The 20,043-nt window shown below is 38.2% G+C and overlaps 1 protein-coding gene across 1 annotated transcript in view; it reads left to right on the top strand.

Annotated features, from left to right (window-relative positions):
- The window catches only part of LOC113466526 (inverted formin-2-like), a 29,771-nt gene that overhangs the window by 4,072 nt on the left and 5,656 nt on the right, over positions 1-20,043 (top strand). The window lies entirely within an intron of this gene.

The following is a 20,043-nucleotide window of genomic DNA, read 5'->3' as shown; positions in this document are numbered from 1 at the left end:
CTCCCTCACGTTTCGTTCTTATTTTTTAAGACACTCTTTCACCACCATCCGATTAGTTAGTTTACCAAATTAGTATTTTAACTCCTTGATGAATATGATAGCTCACCTAGTTCGAATGGGTTCAAATACGAGTAGAGCAAAGCATTAAGGAGAACACATTTTGTGTGTTTTGTTGAAGGGTTGATTGAAATGTGTTTTAATTGAAAACTTCCTGTATTGTGTGGATAATGATGTGTTCCACCATTGTGACTTGTAATGTGGTTCATCTCCAAAGACGATATATTAGATTTTAGTTTGGTGTTTATATTTATTAAATAAGACGTAGACAGCCTCAGTGCTTAAGATCTCCGCGGCGGCCTGGGCCCGAGATCCCAGGGCGAAGATTAAAAGTTTATACCTAGCTTATTATATTAAATATGGTTGTGTATATGTAGGCACCTAGGTTGATAAAGTTATGAAATAGGTAACTACAAAACTTATTACCTTTATATGATACAATGGATACACGTTCCGGTTTTGATCTTATCCGACTCGAGTTTCTTCCATCTCCGTGGACAAGGAAAGTTTCCTTGAAAAAGTCCACGGAGATGGAAGAAATAAGTTTTGTAGTTACCTACCTATTTCATAACTTTGAAATTTATAGCGTCATTTTGAAGTGAACAGATACAACTGTAACTAGGTACAACTGCTGGACATAGTTCCTAGTTCGCAAAAACTTCATACAGCTGTAACTAGTTCCTAGTTCCAATAAAACCCCTTAAAGGTACAAAAATCCCCATTATTATTTAAAAAAAAATCTTGAAAGTTGAAGTGAAAAAAATCTGGTGTGAACATCACACGACTTTCCTTATCCTATATTTGGGTGTCAATCTATTGTAACTTTTACAATATCTCTAACCGTTTAGTCAGTATAGCTGAAAACCGCCAAAAAGCGGTCGAAATCCGCCAAAAAATGGTCAAAATACCGCCAACCGCAGCACCTATCTTACCCAAAAGTTTCGTGTCGCATCCTTGTCATATTTGACAGCTGCATGCCAAATTTCAAGGCTCTAGCTCTTACCGTTCTCGAGATATTTTGTTTACAGACAGAAGGACAGACACACGGACCAATGGCTGAAACTTTGGATTTAGGCTCTAGGGACCTCAAAACGTGTTTGGCACTAAAAACTGACCGTCGAAAATTGGACCCGATTACATTACTTTCCTTCCTATAGGATAAGGAAAGTAAAAAGCTAATGATTCTGTATTGGTAATTTGTGCCATTACTCTTCTGATTCCCAAACTCATAAACACATCTCATCTGAGTAACATACGAGCATTATTTAATACGTCTCCAGCAATCTACGCCTGGTAAATTTCAGTCGACTTTGATATCTACGAGATATTGCTGATTTTTGTTCGAATCTTTATCCTGCCTGTAGTTATGCCTGATGGCAGTAGGGGAACACCGGGCAAAACGGTACCCCACCCTTATTATGAGCTAGGAAGTGCCTATTATAGGGGCAGTGTCATGTCAGGATTTTCTAATCATGCCATTCGGATCATAGTGACATTAAGGTTCGATAAGATTTGTCTTCTAGCCCTAGGATACAGATTCCTGTATTGCAGATATTAGAGCATTGCAATCCTGCGAACTTCTACCTCTGATAATAGTGTTTTTGGCATTGGTTTGATAAGGCTGACTATACCTGACTGATATTGTTAGTGACAATGGGATAGCAATAAAACATACAGGTATCTAGTTAAAATTCTTCACGTCAACCAAGTGGTGTTGGAGAAAAAATTGTGCGTGAGAGTGAATGACGTAACAAGCTAGTGAACTATACAGTTTTATTATTAATTAATCAACTAAGCTATTAAGCTATAATTTTCTTATAGTTAAAGAGCTCCTTAACACACAAATAATACACAATTTTATTTCACGTGCACAATTGTACGTCAATTTATTTGCACATTTTAACACGAAAACAAACAAACAAAATATTTACACAACCTGACAGTGTAACACTAAACAAACAATTTACAGTCAATAATTCAAAACTCTATGAGAACCAAAATGCTGAAATTTCTCCTAGCTGGGGTCAAAAAATCAGTCCAATTCCAGGTATAAAAGTTGCAGTCCTGGCGACCTCTGATAATAGTGTTATTGGCATTTATTTGGTTTGATAAGGATGACTATACCTGACTGATATTGTTGGTGATAATGGGATAGCAATAACAAATGTATTTGCTTTTACCACACGAGTGAAATCAGCTGGTACTTGTACCAAATGGGTTATTTCGTGCGACCCTAGCACCCTAGGAGTGACTGAGGGGCACTAAAAAGCACTATCGAATACCGACCGACATGCGACTCTGAAATATCCGTTCACAAAACTTTGAACTTTTTTTTTTCAAGGTTTGGCTGCTCTGATCCCTATTTATAGTCCCACAGCAAGACACTGGTCTGCTCCCTGTTCAAGGTCCGCCAGCCCTCTATTGTCACTTCCCTTTACAAAAGCTCTATGTACTCCACTAGCCCACTCCACAGTTATATAGGTAACAGGTACCTGTGTTTTATTGATTCTCAGTACTAACCCGCTCTTCCGCCACACGAGTGAAATCAGGTGGTACTTGTACCAAATGGGTTATTTCGTGCGACCCTAGGAGTGACTGAGGGGCACTAAAAAGCATCTCTCTCTCTCTCTCTCTCTCTCTCTCTCTCTCTCTCTCTCTCTCTCTCTCTCTCTCTCTCTCTCTCTCTCTTTAAAGAGGTTTGATAAAGGGAACTGAAACTGCTGAGGTCATATCATCCCGTAAGCGAAGAGAGAAGAAAACCAGGATAGGAGAAAGCCAGCCGTTCCGAGAACGAACCTTATCTGTTTAGGATAAAGTTCGCCCCGGAATGGGACATTCACAAATGCTGACTGTAGTAATATAGTACCTAACAGATGTTCGTCTGAAACTCTGAATCACCCTGTAATGTGGTGCAGTATGTATGCGGCCACGTGTAGATTGATCATTGCACTGTGCCACACAATACATACTAAACATTAACATACATAAAAAACAGAAAATACATAATGAACATGAACATAACCAACATAGAGGTGATATGAACATGGTAGTTACACATAAACAGAATCCTGGGAAGTTTGTATTCCCTAAACAGATGCCCTCAAAGAAAGTTAAATGCACTGAGAATTACATTTATGAGTACAAGTGGGGCATATTAAATGGAATTATTGATTTTTTTTAGTTCTTCTATGAACTCATATTGTGCCTATTATAGTAAGAACTATACATATTTCAAAATTCAAATTACATAACAGGTATTTCCAGATGGAGCGGAAAGATTGGAGTATTGGAGTCTGGAAAAGTGTGCGCGGTGGCAACATCTTTGGGAAGTACTGTTTGAGCTTTTTGTGTATGTTTACCTATATTTTTCATGTAGTAGGACCATTACACGATTTTTCGGTCATCAAAAGATTTATGCTTGATCTTTTCTATTCCTTATGTTTTAACACGAAAACAAACAAAATATTTACACAACCTGACAGTGTAACACTAAATAAACAATTTACAGTCAATAATTCAAAACTCTATGAGAACCAAAATGCTGAAATTTCTCCTAGCTGGGGTCAAAAAATCAGTCCAATTCCAGGTACAAGTTGCAATCCTGCGAACTTCTACCTCTGATAATAGTGTTTTTGGCATTGGTTTGATAAGGATGACTATACCTGACTGATATTGTTAGTGATAATGGGATAGCAATAGGAGCTTTCAGGTGCTCCGCGAAGAGCTTCCAGGTACTCGGCATAGTTTCATTTTTCTTACCGCATTTAAAATGTGCAATCCTGCGAACTTCTACCTCTGATAATAGTGTTTTTGGCATTGGTTTGATAAGGCTGACTATACCTGACTGATATTGTTAGTGATAATGGGATAGCAATAACAAATGTATTTGCTTTTACCACACGAGTAAAATCAGGTGGTACTTGTACCAAATGGGTTATTTCGTGCGACCCTAGGAGTGACTGAGGGGCACTAAAAAGCACTGTCGACGACCGACCGACATGCGACTCTGAAATATCCGTTCACAAAACTTTGAACTTTTTTTTTCAAGGTTTGGCTGCTCTGATCCCTATTTATAGTCCCACAGCAAGACACTGGTCTGCTCCCTGTTTAAGGTCCGCCAGCCCTCTATTGTCACTTCCCTTTACAAGCTCTATGCACTCCACTAGCCCACTCCACAGTTATATAGGTAACAGGTACCTGTGTTTTATTGATTCTCAGTACTAATCCTCTATGCACTCCACTAGCCCACTCCACAGTTATATAGGTAACAGGTACCTGTGTTTTATTGATTCTCAGTACTAACCAGGGTAGATAGATCATAGACTCTAGGTATAGCTATAGATAATCATAGACTAGATCTAATTCCAGACCAACCTGAAGATATGCCAAATAGATTGCCCGATATTAATAGCCACCAGGTAAGGTCGAACCAAGGTACTCTAGGTCCTCCAGTGAAAGTAACAGACCTATTGTTTGCGGACTCGGGAGTTATTGTTTGGCTCGATCTGTCCACTAACATATTAGGTATCTTGTTCACTAACATACAGGTATCTAGTTAAAATTCTTCACGTCAACCAAGCGGTGTTGGAGAAAAAATTGTGCGTGAGAGTGAATGACGTTTTTTTCACTTCCTTTTTCTCGATTTTTAATTCATTTCGCGTATACATGTTATGTATTTGATAAGTGTGATCCAAGTTCTCCTGACATAATGTAGAGATAAGAGTTGCTGATGATTTGCTGGTAATAAACCTCCAGTGAAAGTAACAGACCTATTGTTTGCGGACTCGGGAGTTATTGTTTGGCTCGATCTGTCCACTAACATATTAGGTATCTTGTCCACTAACATACAGGTATCTAGTTAAAATTCTTCACGTCAACCAAGTGGTGTTGGAGAAAAAATTGTGCGTGAGAGTGAATGACGTTTTTTTTTCACTTCCTTTTTCTCGATTTTTAATTCATTTCGCGTATACATGTTATGTATTTGATAAGTGTGATCCAAGTTCTCCTGACATAATGTAGAGATAAGAGTTGCTGGTGATTTGCTGGTAATGAAGGTAAGTCTTTAACTTGTAGGCAGGTACTTGGTTATGTATAAGAGAGAGAAACACTCAATCAAATTTATTGATGGACTGCCCAAAGTTTGAGTTGCCAAAACGACACAGCATACTTCTCAGACAAAATTGTTACATTTAAAATGAGATTGAAATATAAATTAGGTATCAGGATCATTGAGGATGCGATATCAGTTTGGTTAATTCGTAATTTCGTAAGTAGATAGGTACCTACATACATATTATGAAAATTACCTTTTTTGTACTTTGAAATTATTAAAGAAATATGTAGGTATGTAACAAATTAATAATCACAAAAATAATGATAAAGAAATATTTCATTCCCTCCAAATGTATTTCCAATAGGTGCCTACCTAAAACAATTTCGAGTTAATTTTCATTATGTTTCTGTCCTACTTATTTTTCCGTTTTTAGGGGGCCATTCTTTCTTCTGTTTGGTTTACATTTACCTGGTAATAAAGGTAAGTCTTTAACTTGTAGGCAGGTACTTGGTTATGTATAAGAGAGAGAAACACTCAATCAAATTTATTGATGGACTTGGACTGCCCAAAGTTTGAGTTGCCAAAACGACACAGCATACTTCTCAGACAAAATTGTTACATTTAAAATGAGATTGAAATATAAATTAGGTATCAGGATCATTGAGAATGTCATATCAGTTTGGTTAATTGTAATTTCGTAAGTAGATAGGTAGGTACCTACATACATATTATGAAAATTACCTTTTTTGTACTTTGAAATTAATAAAGAAATATGTAGGTAAGTAACAAATTAATAATCACAAAAATAATGATAAAGAAATATTTCATTTCCTCCAAATGTATTTCCAATAGGTGCCTAACCTAAAACAATTTCGAGTTAATTTTCATTATGTTTCTGTCCTACTTATTTTTCCGTTTTTAGGGGGCCATTCTTTCTTCTGTTTGGTTTACATTTACTTCCAACACCTCTCGCTATATTTACTGTCCATCTCCATAATTTCATCCACTGTTGGACCCAATAGGTGCATTAGATCTTTAAATAAACACCATTATCCTGTTTGCATTGGTTGTTAGCACACTTCTTCTTGCTGTTCTTCACTATATTATTTACTCAATATTATTTCTACATTTATCTCTTTCACCAACACCTCTCGCTATATTTACTGTCCATCTCCATAATTTCATCCACTGTTGGACCCAATAGGTGCATTAGATCTTTAAATAAACACATTATCCTGTTTGCATTGGTTGTTAGCACACTTCTTCTTGCTGTTCTTCACTATATTTACTCAATATTATGTCTACATTTATCTCTTTCTTAGGCATAATAGCTTCTCTGATTTCATTTCCCAATAGGTACACTCCTTGGTTGTGTTTACCCATATCCAAATCTCATGTTCGTAGATTTTATTTCCAATATAATTGTTTTAACAAACTCCTTCGCTTGTTCCAATAAACGGGGTGGGCCACACATGGTTCTCCTGCTTTCATTTCTCTCTCTCTCTCTTTTAAGAGGTTGTGTTTACCCATATCCAAATCTCATGTTCGTAGATTTTATTTCCAATATAATTGTTTTAACAAACTCCTTCGCTTGTTCCAATAATCAGGGTGGCTCACACATGGTTCTCCTGCTTTCATTTCTCTCTCTCTCTCTCTCTTTTAAGATGTTTGATAAAGGGAATTGAAACTGCTGAGGTCGTATCATACCGAAAGCGAAGAGAGAAGAAAAAACAGGATAGGAGAAAGCCAGCCGTTCCGAGAATGGGACATTCACAAATGCGGACTGTAGTAATAGTAACCGATGTTCGTCTGAAACTCTGAATCACCCTGTAATGTGGTGCAGTATGTATGCGGCCACGTGTATATTGATCATTGCACTGTGCCACACAATACATACTAAACATTAACATACATAAAAAACAGAAAATACATAATGAACATGAACATAACACATAACCAACATAGAGGTGATATGAACATGGTATTAGTTACACATAAACAAAATCCTGGGAAGTTTGTATTCCCTAAACAGATGCCCTCAAAGAAAGTTAAACGCACTGAGAATTACATTTATGAGTACAAGTGGGGCATATTAAATGGAATTATTGATTTTTTTTAAGTTCTTCTATGAACTCATATTGTGCCTATTATAGTAAGAACTATACATATTTCAAAATTCAAATTACATAACAGGTATTTCCAGATGGAGCGGAAAGATTGGAGTATTGGAGTCTGGAAAAGTGTGCGCGATGGCAACATCTTTGGGAAGTACTGTTTCTAGGTGAGCTTTTTATGTATGTTTACCTATATTGTTCCTTGTTTACCTCTATTGTTCATACTGCACCACATTACAGTGTGTATGTTTACCTATATATATTGTTCATGTAGTATAGGACCATTACACGATTTTTCGGTCATCAAAAGATTTATGCTTGATCTTTTCTATTCCTTATGGTATCTACTAAAGCAGTGGTTCTCAAACTGTGCTCCGCGGAGCACTGGCGCTCCGCGAAGAGCTTTCAGGTGCTCCGCGAAGAGCTTCCAGGTACTCGGCATAGTTTCATTTTTCTTACCGCATTTAAAATGAATTCCAACATTTTTAAAATTTTATTATAACATCAAGTGTGTTTTCTATTATTTTTTCTCTATTTTTAAAAATTCCTCCGGTGCTCCGCGCCCAAAAAAGTTTGAGAACCACTGTACTAAAGCATGGTTCTGTGGGTATTTCCATTCTCGGCATGGTAACCCTCAAGGGATCCCTTGGGACGTGGTGGAGTGGTGTATTCTTTGTGTTATCTCCGCTGGCCATCTTTTTCTACTCTTGTCCTTGATTTGGCTCCACAAGCCACAAGATCCATGTTTCTAATACCCATCACATGCCCGGTGATCTTGTAGACAACTCCTCTCATCAATTCGACTTAGACTGGATTGCCACATTTTTATGCTTCCAAGAGAAGCACCTAGTTATCAACAAAGGGAAATGCTTCGTTTCCACAGAACTCATTTGTTTCTAGGAATTAACTCTACCGAATTTCTCAAGGGATCCCTTGGGACGTGGTGGAGTGGTGTATTCTTTGTGTTATCTCCGCTGGCCATCTTTTTCTGCTCTTGTCCTTGATTTGGCTCCACAAGATCCATGTTTCTAATCCTAATACCCGACATGCCCGGTGATCTTGTAGGCAACTCCTCTCATCAATTCGACTTGGACTGGATTGCCACATTTTCACTCAAGGGATCCCTTGGGACGTGGTGGAGTGGTGTATTCTTTGTGTTATCTCCGCTGGCCATCTTTTTCTGCTCTTGTCCTTGATTTGACTCCACACTCCACAAGATCCATGTTTCTAATCCTAATACCCGACATGCCCGGTGATCTTGTAGACAACTCCTCTCATCAATTCGACTTGGACTGGATTGCCACATTTTTATGCTTCCAAGAGAAGCACCTAGTTATCAACAAAAGGAAATGCTTCATTTCCACAGAACTCATTTGTTTCTATAGGAATTAACTCTACCGAATTATTTTGAATCCATGTTTCTAATACCCATCACATGCCCGGTGATCTTGTAGACAACTCCTCTCATCAATTCGACTTAGACTGGATTGCCACATTTTTTTGCTTCCAAGAGAAGCACCTAGTTATCAACAAAGGGAAATGCTTCATTTCCACAGAACTCATTTGTTTCTAGGAATTAACTCTACCGAATTATTTTGAAACCGAAATTCTGATGCACACCATTAACAGCCATTATGAACGTCAATATCTTTGTGTAATCGTTTAATCCCAATGAAATGAATATCATATCGCGTTGTGATGGAATTCCGAGGATCTATAGTAAATATTAGGCGCCAAGATATGAATTTCATGCTATAATCCGTCTTTCAATATTGAAATTAAAATATTCATCTGTCTTTCAAAATCGGCAGTTTTTTTTCTTCTTTGTCTTCTTCTTCTTCGTCTTCTTGTTTTTGTTCTTCTTCATCTAAATTTCGTGCCGAAATCTGTGAGTTCTTTGACCTCTCTCATTTCTCAGCCAGATCCCAAAGTCAGTGGGCCTTTAGCTTCTTCCCCCTTTTAAAAACCCATATACAAAGATTACAAAGCTATGTACCTTTATTTTAGCTTCTCTAGTTTAGCCTTTGAGATGCTGAACTATTAGGCAGGATTAAAACATTTCAGCCACATTTGGAATCCCTCTCTCCAGTCGTCTTATTTTTAAACTCTTCACCACCATCATTATTATTTTCAAATCATATCTATCTCTTGATAACATATCGCCCCCTATTCGATGAGGTTCAAATACAGTAGGAGCAAAGCATTAAGGGAACACATTTTGTGTGTTTTTTTTGAAGAAGCACCTAGTTATCAACAAAGGGAAATGCTTCATTTCCACAGAACTCATTTGTTTCTAGGAATTAACTCTACCGAATTATTTTGATACCGAAATTCTGATGCACCATTAACAACCATTATGAACGTCAATATCTTTGTGTAATCGTTTAATCCCAATGAAATGAATATCATATCGCGTCGTGATGGAATTCCGAGGATCTAGTGAGTATTAGGCGCCAAGATATGAATTTCATGCTGTAATCCGTCTTTCAATATTGAAATTAAAATATTCATCTGTCTTTCAAAATCGGCAGTTTTTCTTCTTCTTCTTCTTCTTCTTCGTCTTCTTGTTTTTGTTCTTCTTCGTCTAAATTTCGTGCCAAAATCTGTGAGTCCTTTGACCTCTCTCATTTCTCAGCCAGATCCCAAAGTCAGTGGTCCTTTAGCTTCTTCCCCCTTTAAAAACCTTTATTTTAGCTTCTCTAGTTTAGCCTTTGAGGTGCTGAACTATTAGGTAGGATTAAAACATTTCAGCCACATTTGGAATCCCTCCCTCCAGTTGTCTTATTTTTAAACTCTTCACCACCATCATTATTAGTTTCAAATTATATTTAACTCTTGATAATATATAGCTCCCTATTCGATGAGGTTCAAATACAGTAGGAGCAAAGCATTAAGGGAACACATTTTGTGTGTTTTGTTGGAAGGGTTGATTGAAATGTGTTTTAATTAAAACTTCCTGTATTGTGTGGATAATGATGTTGTTCACATTGTGACTTGTAATGTGGTTCATCTCCAAAACGATATGTGGATAATGATGTTGTTCACATTGTGACTTGTAATGTGGTTCATCTCCAAAACGATATATTAATTAATTTTAGTTTTGTGTTTATATGTATTTATAAATAAGACAGACAGCCTCAGTGACTAAGATCTCCGCGGCGGCCTGGGCCCGAGTCCCAGGGCGAAATTAAAATTTATACCTAGCTTATTATATTAAATATGTTTATATTAGGCATCCTAGGTTATAAAGTTATGAAATAGGTAACTACAAAACTTATTACCTTTATATGATACAATGGATATACGTTCCGGTTTTGATCTTATCCGACTCGAGTTTCTTCCATCTCCGTGGACAAGGAAAGTTTCCTTGAAAAAGTCCACGGAGATGGAAGAAATAAGTTTTGTAGTTACCTATTTCATAACTTTGAAATTTATAGCGTCATTTTGAAGTGAACAGATACAACTGCAACTACAACTGGACATAGGTCCTAGTTCGCAAAAACTTCATACAGCTGTAACTAGTTCCTAGTTCCAATAAAACCCCTTAAAGGTAGAAAAATCCCCACGAAGAAAAATTTCAGTCGACTTTGATATCTACGAGATATTGCTGATTTTTGTTCGAATCTTTATCCTGCCTGTAGTTATGCCTGATGGCAGTAGCGGAACACCGGGCAAAACGGTACCCCACCCTTATTATGAGCTAGGAAGTGCCTATTAGGGGCAGTGGGCAGTGTCATGTCAGGATTTTCTAATCATGCCATTCGGATCATAGTGACATTAAGGTTCGAGAAGATTTGTCTTCCAGCCCTAGGATACAGATTTCTGTATTGCAGATATTAGAGCATCTACCACTACCAGTCTCTGAGGACCATGCTGTATACAATATACTGGGTGTGATAGTAATAGGGTTTAACCTTTTCCTACCCAACAACTGAACCTGATGAGCCACGAACCACTTTTGAATTTCATGAGAAACTCACGGACTTCTTGAGGGAATTTTTTAATCCCAACCCTAATAGGTATGTTAAAAAAAAGCAACGAAAGGCAAAATGCACAGTGTCCTCCTAATAATTGTATTAGACCTTCTTCTATGTCACCCTGTAGGTAAGTACCGTAGAGTTCATAGGTAATCCGTAGATCTATTTATATCTTAACCTGTCCCTAATCATTAACTAAGGGTGACAATTTTGTGACACAGATGAAAATTTACGAGAATTCCACTAGGAACTTATTGGACAGTTGACGTAATTGGTATTAATTGACAGGAATATAGAGGAAACAGACAAGATCCATGATGACTTGGCGTGGTACGCCTTGTTTCACAGAAATTGATAATTTATTGTCACACTTTTATACTTGTCATAAGAATTGATGATGGGGGATACTAGACTGAGGGTAGATAGATCATAGACTCTACGTATAGCTATAGATACTAGACTGAGGGTAGATATCTAGATCATAGACTCTAGATCTCCCTAATCATCTTGATTTAAATTCGTCCAAACTATCCTTAAGTGCCAAGGTCAGTGCCAAATCGTCTATTAATAACTTTGGTATCTATAATCTATCTTTGGTTCTTACCTGAAGATAATAGAGTGCCTAATTCAGTTGTTAACTTGTCAAGTTTGAGTTCTGTGTGTTACCTAGATACCTACTAATATCTGTATCAATTATATCGCCTAATTGGCATTAATTTTTTTTAGTTATTTAGTGGTACACTGTGTGGTTCTCTTTTTTATTATTAGGTACTATTTCATTTTTATTGTTTACTTTTTTTAAAAAATATTTTGGTGCTTTCTTAATTAAGGTTTCTTATTCTCTGAGCAGGAAGTAGATTTTGGCACTTAATTGGTAAGCGGTAGTACCTAAAACTGTATTTATTGGGGAGTCCAGTGGTAACGCGCTTGCTTGCCACGACATTTTAGACAAGCATTTGGGTATGCATGCTCAGAACAATCAAAATTCCTTGGTTTAAGGTGTAAAAACTTCTTAGTTAGTTCAGGACGACTACACTTCCCCATGCTGTTACTTCTCTCCATGAATGAATCTCTCTCATATATGCCTATGCATCCAAACACAATACTCCCGTGACATATGATTGATCAGTATGTATATTTCTTGATTCTTTCTTGCAGTACTGTCATCAAATTGCAGCACGGTTAAACTGCAAGTTGTGGAGTTGCTGTGTGCGCTATGCCTTTATTCTATGGATGGCTATGATCTGACTCTGGATGCCTTGAACTACTACAAGGTAAGGCAAGCCATTCACTATCAGGTAGAACTGACAGGTACACCTCATCAGGATGGCTATGATCTGACTCTGGATGCCTTGAACTACTACAAGGTAAGGCAAGCCATTCACTATCAGGTAGACCTGACAGGTACACCTGATGAGCACACACACTATGGTGAATGTGAAATATGAATGATAATGTTCCGAACATAGTTGAGTCGCGGCCAAAATTACACCTGTCTAGAAATTCCTCGACTTTTTTTCTCCTCCTCCTCTTCCTCCTGTCCTACTTGTCGTTTGGAATTCCGAAGAGGAGAAGAAGAAGGAGGAAAATGAGCAGAAGAAGAAGAAGATTATGAAGACGGAGAAGAAAGAGGAGAAGCAGAGGGAGGAGGAGGAGAAGGAGAAGAAGAAGGAGGAGGAGAAGAAGAAGGAGGATGAGAAGAAGAAGAAGAAGAAGGAGAAGGAGAAGGAGGAGGAGGAGGAGAAGAAGGAGGAGAAGAAGGAGAAGGAGGAGGAGGAGGAGGAGAAGAAGAAGAAGAAGGAGGAGAAGAAGAAGAAGAAGAAGAAGAAGGAGGAGGAGGAGGAGGAGGAGGAGGAGAAGAAGAAGAAGAAGGAGGAGGAGGAGGAAAGAGATGACAGAAATAATGGGAAAATGAGAAAAAAAGGAGGAGGAGGAGAAAAAGAAGAAGAACGAGGAGAAGAAGAAAAGAGGAGATGACAGAAATAATATTATCTTCGGTGAATGTCTTATGCATTAATAAAGATTAAAACGACGTTTAATGACTTATATTCCAGACCGTTTTTGACCAACCTCAGTGGTGTAGGGGTTAACAAGGTGGAGTTCGGATCTAGAGGTTCGTAGTTCGAGTCCAAGTCATGTCATTAAATTTTGTGAGATTAGCCCAATTATCGGCAAACGCTTGTGATTGGTTCAGGTTTTTTTTTTTCTAACACGTATGTGGACCTAACTGTTACCTATATGGATTTATTTCTTTTAAAAAAAGTCTGCAAATAAATTTATTAGGTATGTCTCTTTCTTCTTTCTTAATAATAAAATACCTATAATGATATTCAAATAACTACAACCTCGTCCTTGGTTTAAGGTGTAAAAACTTCTTAGTTAGTTCAGGACGACTACACTTCCCCATGCTGTTACTTCTCTCCATGAATGAATCTCTCATATATGCCTATGCATCCAAACACAATACTCCCGTGTCATATGATGTGAATGTGAAATATGAATGATAATGTTCCGAACATAGTTGAGTCGCGGCCAAAATTACACCTGTCTAGAAATTCCTCGACTTTTTTTTCTCCTCCTCCTCCTCCTCCTCCTGTCCTACTTGTCGTTTGGAATTCCGAAGAGGAGAAGAAGGAGGAAAATGAGCAGAAGAAGAAGATTATGAAGACGGAGAAGAAAGAGGAGAAGGAGGAGGAGGAGGAGGAGAAGAAGAAGACGGAGGAGAAGAAGAAGAAGAAGAAGGAGGAGGAGGAGGAGGAGAAGAAGAAGGAGGAGGAGAAGAAGAAGAAGAAGAAGAGGGAGGAGGAGGAGGAGGAGGAGGAGGAGGAAAGAGATGACAGAAATAATGGGAAAATGAGAAAAAAAGGAGGAGGAGGAGGAGAAAAAGAAGAAGAACGAGGAGAAGAAGAAAAGAGGAGATGACAGAAATAATATTATCTTCGGTGAATGTCTTATGTATTAAAAAAGATTAAAACGACGTTTAATGACTTACATTCCAGACCGTTTTTGACCAACCTCAGTGGTGTAGGGGTTAACATGGTGGAGTTCGGATACCTATAGAGGTTCGTGGTTCGAGTCCAAGTCATGTCCTTAAATTTTGTGAGATTAGCCTAATTATCGGCAAACGCTTGTGATTGGTTCAGGTTTTTTTTTTTTTTCCTTTTTTTTCTAACACGTATGTGGACCTAACTGTTACCTATATGGATTTATTTCTTTAAAAAAAAGTCTGCAAATAAATTTATTAGGTATGTCTCTTTCTTCTTTCTTAATTTCAACCTCGCAACTCATAATAATTCTTCAACAACAACAAAAATTGCCTACCGCATCAAATTGACGCCGGATGTATTTGAGACGATTTTTATCGTCTGAAAGCGTAATTTATTTTCGCCATACCTGACTTTTTCAAGAGGTTTGATACTTTGATAGAAGGAAGAAGGAACTGTAACTGATGCTAAGGTCTTATCGTCCCGAAATTGAAGAGAGAAGGAAGATAGGATAGGAGAAAACCAGCCATTCTGAGAACGAACATTATCCGTTCAAGATAAAATATGCCTCGGGCGGTAATCGAACCCGCGGCCTAGTGCTTACACCGCTATCAACCAAGCTATGTAACTAGGCTGGCAATCATCCCCTGATTTTACTAATTGCTCGTTTTCGCTTTCGGTGGCACGGTGGCATCTATTAACACGAAAAAATACCTACCATGCCATAAAATCATACAAATTGTCACCCAGTTATCATTAACCTTGTGGTTATACATATGGAACAGTCCAGCATTGGAACACAAAGGTCGCCTTTGTGCTGTCAATTCGGATTTTGTCTGATCTGTGCCGATGGACGTGTGGTGATATAATTAGCTTATGATGAGCCCAGGTCCGTTTACACCTTGTCCCGAAATCGAAAAGAAAAGAAAGACAGGATAGGAGGCCGTTCCGAGAACGAACCTTATCTGTTTAGGATAAAGTTCCTTTTGGGGGGGAAAAACTTCTGGTTCCACGCTCCTCTTAGAAGCCCGGGCCTGTGGATATGAGACCCCTAACCCCCCCTGTGAAAGGGATGGCTATGATCTGACTCTGGATGCCTTGAACTACTACAAGGTAAGGCAAGCCATTCACTATCAGGTAGACCTGACAGGTACACCTCATCAGGTATACGTGACACCTGATTAGTACACACACTATCAGGTAGACCTGACAGGTACAGCTGATCAGGTATACCTGAAACCTGATTAGCACACACACTATCAGGTATAGCTGAAAAGGTCCGAATGTCAGGTGCACCTGAGACATAAACAGGTGTATTTTCTTTTCGAAAACGGAACCGATTCCAATAGAGCACCATCTTGGATTTCCTATGGTTTAGTACAGGCGCTACCACGTCAGAAGCCTGTGAAAGGCCCTGGATAAGCCTTGGACATTGCGTTTAATCCATAATAATTATGAGCTTAGAAAGTAATTTATTAAATTATTATTGTTTAATACCTATCAGCTATAAATAAAATTGGGTGATGTAATGGTAAGCGAAAATTTCTTACTGAAAGTGTCCTCCAGATAATTCAGATATAAATAAATAAATAAATAAATAAATAAAGGGAATTTTGCTATTTAATTTAGCTTTCACGTCCCTATGTAATGCTCTTATGCTTAATACGTCCCGTATGTAATGCTCTTATGCTTAATACGTCCCGTATGTAATGCTCTTATGCTCAACACGTCCCGTATGTAATGCTCTTATGCTTAATACGTCCCGTATGTAATGCTCTTATGCTGAGCGCATCCCGTATGTAATGCTCTTATGCTCAGTGCGTGCCGTATGTAATGCTCTTAGACTGAGCGCATCCCGTATGTAATGCTCTTATGCTTAGTTGCTCAGTGCGTGCCGTATGGCCGTATGTAAATGTAATGCTCTTATATGAAGGAAGAAGGAACTGTAACTGATGCTAAGGTCTTATCGTCCCGAAATTGAAGAGAGAAGGAAGATAGGATAGGAGAAAACCAGCCGTTCTGAGAACGGACATTATCCGTTCAAGATAAAATATACCCCGGGCGGTAATCGAACCCGCGGCCTAGTGCTTACACCGCTATCAACCAAGCTAACTAGGCTGGCAATCATCCCCTGATTTTACTAATTGCTCGTTTTCGCTTTCGGTGGCACGGTGGTATCTATTAACACGAAAAAATACCTAACATGCCATAAAATCATACAAATTGTCACCCAGTTATCATTAACCTTGTGGTTACATATGGAACAGTCCAGCATTGGAACACAAAGGTCGCCTTTGTGCTGTCAATTCGGATTTTGTCTGATCAGTGCCGATGGACGTGTGGTGATATATTTAGCTTATGATGAGCCCAGGTCCGTTTACACCTTGTCCCGAAATCGAAAAGAAAAGAAAGACAGGATAGGAAGCCGTTCCGAGAACGAACCTTATCTGTTTAGGATAAAGTTCGCCCCGGGTGGGAAATCGGGAATATGTAAATTCCGAAGGAAGAAGGAACTGTAACTGATGCTAAGGTCTTATCGTCCCGAAATTGAAGAGAGAAGGAAGATAGGATAGGAGAAAACCAGCCGGACATTATCCGTTCAAGATAAAATATGTCTTTGAATTTAAGAATCGCGATTCACGATTCTTTTGAAATATTCGACTCTTTGAATCGACTCAGAGAATATTTACCCATCCCTAAGTGGGTAAGACGCACTGGCTTACATAAATGAGCTTCAGAAGAGGGGAAATTCTGGAGGGAAAATACAACTAATCTGTCTCGGTGGTGTAGTGGGTAAGACGCACTGGCTTATAATATCCCACCTCCGACGTAACATATAGTGAGCCCTGTGGGAGGTGCCAAAATTGTTACTTTCTAAAACCAAATTGAGTTAGGAGCAAGGGCGTAGCCAGCCTCTCGTGAAAGGGGGCAGCTTTCGAAAATTAGTTACCTATTTTTCTTGGCCTATATACATATGCATACATAACTATACGTATACATACAACTCACCCCAGTCACAGATCTATACTTATTTCAACATTAGCCTTCTTTTATCTGCTGCGAAGCTATCTATGACTTGCTGTTTTTTATAAGGCGTTTTTTGGTGCAGGTGTATTAAGTTACATTATGTAACATGGTACAGCTTTGTCAAGGGGACAGCTGTTGTTCTCCTCTGATGAGCACACACACTATCAGGTAGACCTGACAGGTACACCTCATCAGGTATACGTGACACCTGATGAGCACGCACATTATCAGGTAGATCTGACAGGTACACCTCATCAGGTATACGTGACACCTGATGAGCACACACACTATCAGGTAGACCTGACAGGTACAGCTGATCAGGTATACCGTACCTATACCTGAAACCTGATTAGCATTAGCACACACACTATCAGGTAGACCCCTGTGAAAGGCCCTGGATAAGCCTTGGACATTGCGTTTAATCCATAATAATTATGAGCTTAGAAAGTAATTTATTAAATTATTATTGATTAATACCTATCAGCTATAAATAAAATTGGGTGATGTAATGGTAAGCGAAAATTTCTTACTGAAAGTGTCCTTCAGATAATTCAGATATAAATAAATAAAGGGAATTTTGCTATTTAATTTAGCTTTTACGTCCCTATGTAATGCTCTTATGCTTAATACGTCCCTATGTAATGCTCTTATGCTTAGTACGTCCCGTATGTAATGTGGTATGTAATGCTCTTATGCTCCCGTATGTAATGCTCTTATGCTTAATACGTCCCGTATGTAATGCTCTTATGCTCAGCGCATCCCGTATGTAATGCTCTTATGCTCAGCGCATCCCGTATGTAATGCTCTTATGCTTAGTTGCTCAGTGCGTGCCGTATGTAAATGTAATGCTCTTATACTCAGAGCAGGATGAAGTCATATGTCATCGCATGTACACAACATTCATGTACGCATTATTTCATTTTTAATGTCCCTACATGTGCGTTTACTGTCAGACGAAACATATTTTTCCATAAAATAAAAATAAAACAGTTCAGGTACCTTACCTACCTATCTTCCCTAATCTGACGTCTATGTAAAAAATAAGAATAAATAATATAAATTATAATATTAATAAAAGTGAAAATATTTCAGGCAGGTACCCAAACTATAACGTCTGTCAGTATTGTACCGGACTTTGCTGGTGAAATATTTACCTTTCCTTTTAATTTTTAGAAAATAAACTGCAGGAAATTTACGTGAGTTATTTTAGATCTTGAAAGTAATAAATTTATTTAAATAAAATATAAAAGCTATGGACAGTGGTAGGAAAGTGATTTTGAGCTTATGATTATCTGTTTATTTAGATTTTGAGGTTATTGATTTGGAATAATTGAAAATTGAAACATTTGGATCAAAGAGGTAAGTAAGGAAATGTGAGTATTGTGCTATTGTGAGTGATCAGCTGATTGAATGATAGAAGATTTTGGGGCCACTTGGAGCTTTGTAAAACTCAGTAGGGTAGATTTTTCACAGCTCTCTGAACCTATTACCTACATACCTACCTAATGATTCTAATGAACATCCTTAAACCTGCCTCGGTAGCGTAGTGGTCAAAATTTTTTTTTTTTTTTTTTTTTTTTTTTTTTTTTTTTTTTTTTTCTTTAATGGAGTCCCTTTGTAAAGATATAGTGTAAATCTAAGTTTCCCCTTCCGTGTTGCAATGTTGCATACTCTTGGCAATCACGAAAGGGGGGGCAGCCGCCCCCCCCCCTGGCTACGCCCATGGTTAGGAGGGAACCAAAGTTCCCAGTTTTTCAAAATCGCTACAGCTTCCAACATTTCCTAAGATGTTTTTTCGGGATGAATCGTGCCGGCAGGTGCGCGAACGTCAAGACCACTCAAAGTGACGTCCGCTGTTGGCCAACATTGGCAAGAACATTGCAACTCACCTATCACAATATCACATAATGATAAAATAATTGAAATTCGTGACAAAAGCCGAGTAATTACAATAGCACGCTAGACTCAAAGAGAATAGAATAGAAATAGCCAAACAAGAATTTAAATTTTTTTACAAAGAATAATGCTTGGAATGCGTGAAAAATTTGCTTGGGGGACAATTCCCTACTGCCATCAGTTTTTGACTTATTGACTTATTTGGGCTTAACCTAATGCTATAGGTACCTAGTCTATTCAAAGCTGTAGGTAATACCTTCATCAAACCTATTCATAACTCATGCTTTGAGCTAGTCACAACTCTTTGAGCTAAGTCCTAGATGGAATGACTAGATGACTCATTGCAATTTTCAACGTAGGTACATAATACATAATTATGTAGGTACCTTGTTCTTGAGTAGGTCCGAGTTTCCACTTTAATTTTGATCACAATGAAATTGGCCCATGAAAATTATGGGTAGATACATAGGTGTACCTACTTATTACGATGACAGAAGATTGGAAGGTGCTGGATTTTGTCAATGAACTAGAGTTGTTATTAGAATAGAATAGAATAGAATAGAATATTTGTTTTATTTTTAGTTAAGTATACCCTGACGGGTATTAGACTGGTTTCTGGTTTTGGTTCAGTGAGTCACCATCGTCTTCTTCTGTTCTTCCGTTTCTCCTTCCTCCTTTCTTTTTCAGTTCTTCTTCTTCTTCTTCTTCTTTTTCTTGTTCTTCTTCTTTTCTTCTTCTTTTTCTCCTTCCTCCTTTCTTTTTCAGTTCTTCTTCTTCTTCTTCTTCTTTCTCTTCTCCTCCTCCTCTTTCTCATCCTTTTCCTTCGCGGCCATCTCTTTCTACGTCTCCTACTATACTATCCCTTCTTATTCCTTCCCTCCTCTTTTCCTTCCCTAGTCTTCTCCTTCCTTACTTCTTTCCCCTCCTCAGTCGCC

This window comes from Diaphorina citri, unplaced genomic scaffold, assembly GCF_000475195.1.
Source record: "Diaphorina citri unplaced genomic scaffold, Diaci psyllid genome assembly version 1.1 scaffold286, whole genome shotgun sequence".
Taxonomy (NCBI): Eukaryota; Metazoa; Arthropoda; class Insecta; order Hemiptera; family Psyllidae; genus Diaphorina; species Diaphorina citri.
The sequence above is the reverse complement of the archived record's forward strand: the minus strand, read 5'-3'. Positions and strand labels throughout refer to the sequence as shown.